The sequence below is a fragment of the Aegilops tauschii genome, chromosome 2 (assembly GCF_002575655.3).
Source record: "Aegilops tauschii subsp. strangulata cultivar AL8/78 chromosome 2, Aet v6.0, whole genome shotgun sequence".
In the NCBI taxonomy this organism is placed as follows: Eukaryota; Viridiplantae; Streptophyta; class Magnoliopsida; order Poales; family Poaceae; genus Aegilops; species Aegilops tauschii.
The window spans coordinates 391,834,507-391,843,385 of record NC_053036.3 but is presented as its reverse complement, the minus strand read 5'-3'; positions in this window follow the sequence as shown (position 1 = coordinate 391,843,385).

Here is an 8,879-nt window from a genome sequence, read left to right as displayed (position 1 = left end):
TATTTTGAGCAGAATGTCAATGCTTTTGTAGCAATGTAGGCCTCTGCAATGGAACCCTTGGGTCTAGCTTTGTTCCTAACATAGCCCTTGAAAGTGCCTAGCCGCCTTTCAACAGGGTACATCCAGCCATACTGTACTGGACCTCTAAGTAGTGCCTCATCAGGTAGATGAACAGCCAAATGCACCATCACATCAAAGAAGGCTGGAGGATATATCTTCTCAAGGTCGCATAGGATAGTTGGTATCTTGTCTCTAAGACGCTCCAAAGCATCTATCCTGATATTTCTACTACAGAGTTCCCTGAAGAATTGTCCCAACTCTGCAACTGCTCTGTATAAGTCAGGGCGGCCCAATCCTCTAAGGATAACAGGTAAAACCCTTTGAAGTAGGACGTGGCAGTCATGAGTTTTCAACCCTTGTACCTTGTTTCCATCTACACCGACTCTCCTTTCAGGGTTGGAAGCAAATCCATGTGGGAATCTCACATGTGACAGGACCTCGCAGAATTCTTTTCTTTTTACCTTGTCCAAGACGTACACAGCTGGTGCCATATCCCGTGGTTTACCTTCATCTTGCACCTGCAAATCCTGTCTGATACCCAGGTGTGTCAAATCAATCCTAGATTTTAAGGTATCTTTCGTCTTGCCTTCAATATTAAGAAGTGTGCCGATAATGCTGTCACATATATTTTTCTCGATGTGCATCGAATCAAGATTATGCGCAGATCCAAATCTTTCCAATACTCCAAGTCCCACAAAGTGGACCTGCGGGTAAACAATAATCTCTCTTCTGCCCTGCCACGCTTCCTTTTCCCGCTACCATTATCAGGATGGTTTCCTGGTGTAATATGCCTGACCTTCTCTAATTCCACTTGCAACTCATCGGTGGTGAGCCTCTTTGGCGCATCACGGTTTTCATGCTTTGCATTGAACACATGTCTTTGGTATTTTCTAGGATGCGGCTTGTCCTTGGCAAGGAAACGACGGTGTCCAATGTAACAAATCTTGCTAAGTATTGCATATGACAGCGGATTCCTGTCACAGCGAACACATGCATTGTAACCATGTGTCGTTCACCCTGACATAGTGCCCAAAGCCGGATAATCATGGATGCACCAAATTATAACAGCACACAGAAAGAAATCAGCTGGTGGGCTGCTATATAGGTCTCGAGTGAGAACACCCCTCCATAGCTTTTGAAGTTCCTCCACAAGAGGCTCCATGAACAAATCAAAATCCTTTCCAGGACTTTTTGGACCTAGGATGAGCAAGACCATCATGTAGTTTGATTCTTTGGTGCGGACATTTGGAGGCATGTTGTAAGGGATAACAAGCACTGGCCACATGCTATATGTGGCGCTCTGGTGGCCAAATGGGTTAAATCCATCTGAAGCTAAGCCAAGTCTAATGTTTCTCGGGTCAGCAGCAAACTTTTTGTGTTTCTGATTGAAGCTTTTCCACTCACTACCATGTGATGGATGGCTCATTACACTCTGATCTCTGTACTCCTGGTTCCTAGAATGCCACAGTACATCCTCTCTTGTTTCAACATCATGAAACAACCTCTGCAATCTTGGTGTAATTGGAAAATGTCTCAGAACATTATGAGGAATCCTCTTCATAGCATCGCCATCTTTCCATCTTGATGATTTGCATTTCGGGCATTCACTTAAGTTGGCATAATCCTTCCGGAACAGAACACAATTATTGTTACAAACATGGATCATATCATATCCAATTCCAACTGCACGAAGGAAATTCTTCATTTTACTGTAGGTGTGTGGTAGCTCACACGCATCTGGGAAAGCTTTGCGGAAAGCAGCCAACATCGCATCGAATGATTTGTTGGTCATCCGCTCAGATGTCTTCACCTGAAGAAAGGTGACCATAGCTGAGAATACTCACAGCTTATTTCCTGGGGTGACAGCCACGTTGCATTGTTCCAACATGCGGGCTGCTACCTCTTGAGCACTGCGTTGGTTTTCCCTTGAAGAGGAAAGGGTGATGCAGTAAAGTAGCGTAAGTATTTCCCTCAGTTTTTGAGAACCAAGGTATCAATCCAGTAGGAGGCGACGCTCAAGTCCCACGCACCTACACAAACAAATAAGAACCTCGCAACCAACGCGATAAAGGGGTTGTCAATCCCTTCGCGGCCACTTACGAGAGTGAGATCTGATAGAGATGATAAGATAATATTTTTGGTATTTTTATGATAAAGACTAAAAGTAAAGAAAGCAAAATAAACGGCGCCAGAAATAGCTAGTTGTTGTGAGATTAATATGATGGAAAATAGACCCGGGGGCCATAGGTTTCACTAGTGGCTTCTCTCAAGATAGCATAAGTATTACGATGGGTAAACGAATTACTGTCGAGCAATTGATAGAATTGAGCATAGTTATGAGAATATCTAGGTATGACCATGTATATAGGCATCACGTCCATGACAAGTAGACCGACTCCTGCCTGCATCTACTACTATTACTCCACACATCGACCGTTATCCAACATGCATCTAGAGTATTAAGTTCATAAGAACAGAGTAACGCTTTAAGCAAGATGACATGATGTAGAGGGATAAACTCATGCAATATGATATAAACCCCATCGTTTTATCCTCGATGGCAACAATACAATACGTGTTGTTTCCCCTACTGTCACTGGGATCGAACACCGCAAGATTGAACCCAAAGCTAAGCACTTCTCCCATTGCAAGAAAGATCAATCTAGTAGGCCAAACCAAACTGATAATTCGAAGAGACTTGCAAAGATAACCAATCATACATACAAGAATTCAGAGGGGATTCAAATATTGTTCATAGATAATCTTGATCATAAACCCACAATTCATCGGATCTCGACAAACACACCGCAAAAGAAGAGTTACATCAAATAGATCTCCAAGAGAATCGTGGAGAACTTTGTATTGAGATCCAAAGAGAGAGAAGAAGCCATCTAACTAATAACTATGGACCCGAAGGTCTGAGGTAAACTAGTCACACACATCGAAGAGGCTATGGTGTTGATGTAGAAGCCCTCCGTGATCGATGCCCCCTTCGGCGGAGCACCGGAAAAGGCCCCAAGATGGGATCTCACGGGTACAGAAGGTTGCGGCGGTGGAAATAGGGTTTTGGCTTCGTGTCTGATGGTTTGGGGGTACGTAGGTATATATAGGAGGAAGAAGTAGGTTGGTGGAGCTACGAGGGGCCCACGAGGGTGGAGGGCGCGCCCAGGGGGGTAGGCGCGCCCCCCTGCCTCGTGGCCTCCTCGTTTGTTTCTTGACGTCCACTCCAAGTCCTCTGGACCACGTTTGTTCCGAAAATCACGTTCCCGAAGGTTTCATTCCGTTTGGACTCCGTTTGATATTCCTTTCCTTCGAAACACTGAAATAGGCAAAAAAAACAGCAATTTGGGCTGGGCCTCCGGTTAATAGGTTAGTCCCAAAAATAATATAAAAGTGTATAATAAAGCCCATTAAACATCCAAAACAGAATATAATATAGCATGGAACAATCAAAAATTATAGATACGTTGGAGACGTATCACGGGCCCGTCGTTTTTCTTCTGCAGGTGAAAGTTCACGGAATGCACGAGCATTTCGTAGCATTGTTTCAATGTTGGTCAAACTCACTGGCTCCACCACCTCCTCCTCCTCCTCCACCTGAGCATGAGGCAGATCAAGATGGTGATCTGCTGCTTCCACGTAGTCAATAACATTGACGTTCACAGCTTCACCATGATGAACCCACCTAGTATATGTGACCGACATCCCACACAAGTGTAGATGATTTTGCACAGTTGACTAAGGTCTTGTAACTGAATTCATACAACTGCTACACGGGCAGAGCACATCTGATTTCGGACCACCGTACTCAGCTATGATAAAGTTCATGAAGTTTTCAACCCCCTCGACATATGCAACGGGGAATCTTCGACAGAAGTTATCCAAGTCATGTCCATCTATTAGACATACAAATTAGTTCTTCTACTAGATATTACAGGAAAAACATATATGCTTTTTTATGAAGTCCAGAAGAATTAAAATACCTAGGTCGATGCCTAAAGCTATGGCAAGATATTTGGACGAGCAGATCTAAGTAACGAAATATATGTAAAGCTAATTCAGCAAATAGATTTGAGTGCTAAATTATGGCAGGCTGTTTCAGTAGTCAATGAGGCCGAGCACACAGCCATCAAACTATCGAAGGCCATCGCAGCAACAAAGATCGAGTATAAAATGGTGTAGAGCTATTTCACCTAACAAATTGGCTACTAGACCATGGCAATCTACGTCACAATAAATATATGGCAGGATATTTTAGCAACTAATCGGCCTTGGCATGCCATCTCAGCTAAGCAGATTGAGTGCAGAACAGGGCAAGGAAGCTTCTTAAGCAGAGCATATTGACTGTAAACTACTTCGGCAAACAGTGAGATTAACAGCGTCTATCAGCTAACATTCAGCTCTACATCGACATGCATGGGGCCTCAGTCTAGAATGCGCGTATCGTGGGAGAAGCTGACCGCCGTGCGTCTCCACACGAACATCGCTAGCGGTGGCGGCGCTGACCGCCGTGCGCCTCCACAAGAACATCGCCAGCGGTGGCGGCGCGGCTAGAGGACGGCAGTCTACGAGAGCATACTGTGGGAGCGAGAGGATCGTCATGCGTCCCCTCGACAAACCGCGGCGCTGACGTATCGGCGTGGCGGGGAGGGCGGCTTTGGCGGAGCGAATGGAGTGGAGGGGGACGGGGGGAGGGGGTTTGGGGAATATTATTGGCTAGTTGGCCGAAGGGCGGTTGAATCTAGGATTTGGGGGGAATTTTTGGGTGGGGGAGGATTTTCGCATGGTGGGCGGGGGGAGTTTGGCGCATGGTCGGTTTCTCCAAGTGCAGTCCCACGTGTCAGTGAAGAGGCAAGTCGAAGCGCGTTCCGTTTGCGTGAGCCGTGTGCAGGACCGAACGTGTGTGGGGTGCAATGCGACCGCGACAGGGGTGCTGTGAGTGTACCGCCTTTTTTCCTTTTAAACTAGGTGCTTCGCCCCCTAAAAAAACTTGTTTCTTCGCGTGATCCATCGATACTACTACTAGTAATCCGGTAATCCCGACTAAAACGGCGCGGCCGGGTCTTTTCCCGCGCGATATGCTGGGAGGTTGGCTTAGTTGGGTTTTTTCGGACGAGTAATGCTACACCTATGTAGTCCCAGTTACGTAATTAACATAATGTGAAACATGTGAGCTGTTGATTGTAGATTGGGGGGAGGGAGGGGCCCACCACCATGAAAATCAGAGGAGGAGAGAGAGAGGCAATTTACGTTAACCCTTTCATAGGTTCCCGTAGATGTAGAAAGATGTGAAATGCGTGAATGTGCATTTGCAGATAAGGCCTTCCCTCGTTCATCCTTTTCTCCCACAAGATATTGATCTTCCGTGCAACGCACGGGCATCTTGCTAGTACTCCTACAATATACTATATTATTGTGAAATTTCATATATACCGGCCGAGATTAATGCAAACACGGCAGATTTTCATTACATTTCGAACTTCTATAGGACAGAAAAATAAAAGAAACCCGACCCTAAACCTATTCTACGGCGGTGACCGACGTCCTCCATCTGCGATCTCCATGTACGGGGGCGGGGTTCAAGCCCCGTGAAGTGAAGGTGCGGTCTCCGGCGAGGAAAAGTAGAACACGGGAGACAGACCGGCCAGTTGGCACACCATGCCCTGCCGCCTCCCATGCCCTACTCATCCTCGGAGGAGTCCCCGACCTCGGCGGTGCCGGACGTTGGATGGCGGCAAGTAGGACGTGTGGCTGACGATGCTCCCGTCGTTGGCCGCCAACGTGGCCACCGCTTGTGCGGCGACTTGAGCGAGGGCGGCGACCTCGAGCTTCATCCCCGAAGACAAGCTCTCCCGCAGAGCGTTCGCGCTTGCGGTCATGGCGGATGTGGTGCCAGGTAGGAGGACGATGCGCTATGGTGTGGAGGTTAGCTGGGCATTGCCACTTTAAGTAGTGCATTCCGGTGAGGCCAAGCGTCCTGGTGCGTCATTAAGTCGCCGGAGTTGGTTCCTCGGGCACCGAGCCTCTTAACGACGGCATACGGACGGACGGCATGAATGCGGGCAGCTGGCGCCGGCTGGGAACGCACCGCGCGACGGTGCGAGGGACGAGGGTTTTTGGTGTGCCAGGGTAGTCAGCTGCGGTCGTGGCAACGTTGGAGATGCCCTTTGCTCACATGCGATCGACGCATGTAATTGAAAAAGCAAGATGACCCAGCATGGTCTCAGGTCCTGAGGATGCAGTTGGCCGCGCTACACCACTCCGCGGACGCGTTCCGGCGCCCCGTGCATCCTCGACGAGCCGGGTGTTGGGGTGTGTTTGGATTGTGGCCAAAGTGCACCTTACCAAAATTTTGGTCATGACCCAAAGATTGGTCTTTGTTTGGATGGTTGCCATTTTTTTGGCATGCCAATGAACTCTAGCCAACTCTAGTTCATTTTTCTTGCCGATGCCGGCCAAATCACGGGCAACCAAAACCTCAACCAAAATTTTGGCTACCCAATGCTTTGATGGGGCAACCTTGGGCACAAACCAAACATATTGTTGGTCGTGCCACAACACTAACGCCACCCTCGGCACACTGAAACCGACCGTGTCTAGCGACGATGAGCGTGTCGCTCACCGCGGTCGCCGTGTCCAGAGGCGGTGCTGGAGCTGCGCCACGTTGTTGGCCCCCACGACCCACATGAACGGTTGCCGGTGGCGAGGAGGTCGTGGGCCAGCTCCTCCATTGGACTAGTTTGCGCTACGTCGTCCCGACAGGTGTGCCCCACATGTCGGTTTCCCTGTTTTCCCGGCCATATTCGAGCATCAGTGCTCCGCATTGCGCATTAGGCCTTTCACTATGTAGGCCAAGCGAGACAATTTATTGTTTATTTGAGCCGTTCAAGTATAATCATGTGGCGTTTGCTTATTTCTCATTCCTCTCCAACCCTCTTCTCCATCGATCATGTCGCCCTCCGGTCGAGTCCATCCTCCCGCATGCCTCATTTGAACATTCCGCCGAGTATCATTCGCATGTGGGCCTAGACCATGCTTGTATTCCAATGTTTATTTCTAATTTGTCCGACATGCATACAAACAAACAGTTCGTTTAAAGTTTCACTTTGCCTCCACTATGTGTCGCTTCGCGTCTTAGTTTTGACATCCCATTCGGTTCATGCCCCGACACACATTGACGAGATCGATTGATGTTCAGAGATCAATTGCGTGTTGTGCAAGGAGATAAAGGTTTGGTCTGTTTCTATGATAGAAATAACCCGCTGGGGGTCTGTGGGGATCAGAGCGAGTATATTGTACGTTCATAAGCGAAACGAACATATTGTGCCCACCCTAGTCCTCTTTCAATCGATCTCCGGACCCCGAGATGAAATCGAGAGAGAACGAGTGGGGGCATGTGTGATACCTAAGGCGGGTTCAAAATTTTGAACCGGTGATCATAGCATCCGCAAATCATATATAAAGGGTATTCAATGTTCGTTTCGTTTTTGAACGTACAATTACTCCCTCCTATCCTTTCTAGTTTACATATAAGTTTTATGTGTAGTCAAAGTATCTCTACTTTGATAAAAAAAAGTATCAACATTCAACAACGCCCAATCAATATTGTTAGATTTGTACGTACTCCTAGATTTGTACTCGAGATGGTTTCCAATTTGTTTTCAACCACGTGAATGTGCTTGTTCTCGCGCATGCTCTTCCTACTAGGATTTTGCCACGTATAGCCAGTCCAATAGTAACTTTTTTAAGCTCCCTGTCCAATAGTACTAGTGGAGTACTGACAACAGCTGTACTAGAGTATGCAGTGCTCATAGTTGTACTCCCTCCTTCCATTTATATAGGGCCTGTGTGGAGGAGAGAGATGTGAAAAAGTAAGGGGAGTGAGCTCTCATGCAAGAGCCTAGCTATATACGCATTCCTAGTTAAATACGTACAATAAATATGAAGAAAGAGATGGAGAGGAGATGGAAAAAGGTACTAATACAATAGCCAACCCTATAATTTTTTTGCGGGAAATAGCCAACCTTATAGCCCACACTACTGTATCAGTGCATATAATAGATGATGGCTATAGATGACATGGCAGTTCCTTATAGCCATCGACTGGCTATATTATTAACCATGCTCTAATGCGTTTTTCAAAACCGCATTTGACTATTGACAAGATTAATAGTACATGAGATGTATAATGTGAAAATTATATCATTGGAAGCTCCTTTCACATACGTATCCCTACCTTACCCTCCCTTTCGGTCACTTACTGGCGGACCCCATGCTTGCTAGGCCCCGCATGTCAGTTACTCAATGGGTTCGGCCACGTCAGGGGATCCTCATCCGTAGTATACTCCCTTTGTTTTTATTTACTCCGCATAAAATGACGCGGGCGGGGGAGGGGGAGGGACGTCGGTTTGCTCTCAACTGCGGTCCCACAAGCAAGCGAAAACGCAAGACAAAGCGTGTTCCATTCGGTGAGCGACGTGGAGGGTCCAGCGTGCCGGGCTGCAACGCGAACGCGACAAGAGCGATGTACAGTCAAAACCGATTGACCGGTCGTCACTGGAACCACTATTCACACCAGAACCTTCACTGCTCGGCCTACGTCAGCCACTGACCTAAAACCACACCTAATCTCCAGCCCCTTCCCCCACCTTTCGATCCCCTAGCCCGCATCAAGCGTCCCCTAGTTCACCGGAAAGCCATGGTGCGCCACAAGATCACGTACTACAAGATGCTGACGCCGGAGCGCCGCACAGAAATCGCGGCGGCGGTCGGCGCCAGAGACCTCCGTTCCCAAGCTCGCTTTGCGGCGGGCCAATCCC